The sequence below is a fragment of the Corvus brachyrhynchos genome, unplaced genomic scaffold (genome assembly GCF_000691975.1).
Source record: "Corvus brachyrhynchos isolate BGI_N302 unplaced genomic scaffold, ASM69197v1 scaffold229, whole genome shotgun sequence".
Taxonomy (NCBI): domain Eukaryota; kingdom Metazoa; phylum Chordata; class Aves; order Passeriformes; family Corvidae; genus Corvus; species Corvus brachyrhynchos.
This window is the reverse complement of record NW_008240042.1, coordinates 4,598,417-4,598,885: the sequence shown is the minus strand read 5'-3', so window position 1 is coordinate 4,598,885 and position 469 is coordinate 4,598,417.

Sequence of the window (469 nt, the reverse complement as noted above, 5' to 3'; positions counted from 1 at the left end):
GTAGCATTACAAGACATAGCTATTGCAGCTAAGACATCGCTGTTTCTCACCCCTGATGATTCTGTTCGTACACAATATTTCTCTAACATCAAACAGTCAGCAAATGAAAGCTTCATTCAGTTTGTTGATCGTTTGAAAGCTAGCTTAGAGAAACAGATAGAGAGTCCAGATGGACGAAAAGAACTTTTGGGCAAACTTGCCATGGTAAATGCTAACGAACAATGTAAGAATATCTTGAGGGCCCTACCCATGGACACAGAACCAACAATAGAACAAATGATAGAGAGCTGTACTAGACACACATCCACAGAGAACACAATGACCCAAGCAGTTGTAAAGGGCATCACAGAGGGAGTTTCCGGTGCATTTGCTGCAGCAGTCTCTAAGGAGAATGCCCGCTGTTTCTATTGTGGCGAACTTGGACACTTTATAAAGGACTGCCCACAAAGGTCACCCACCCAGGACCATC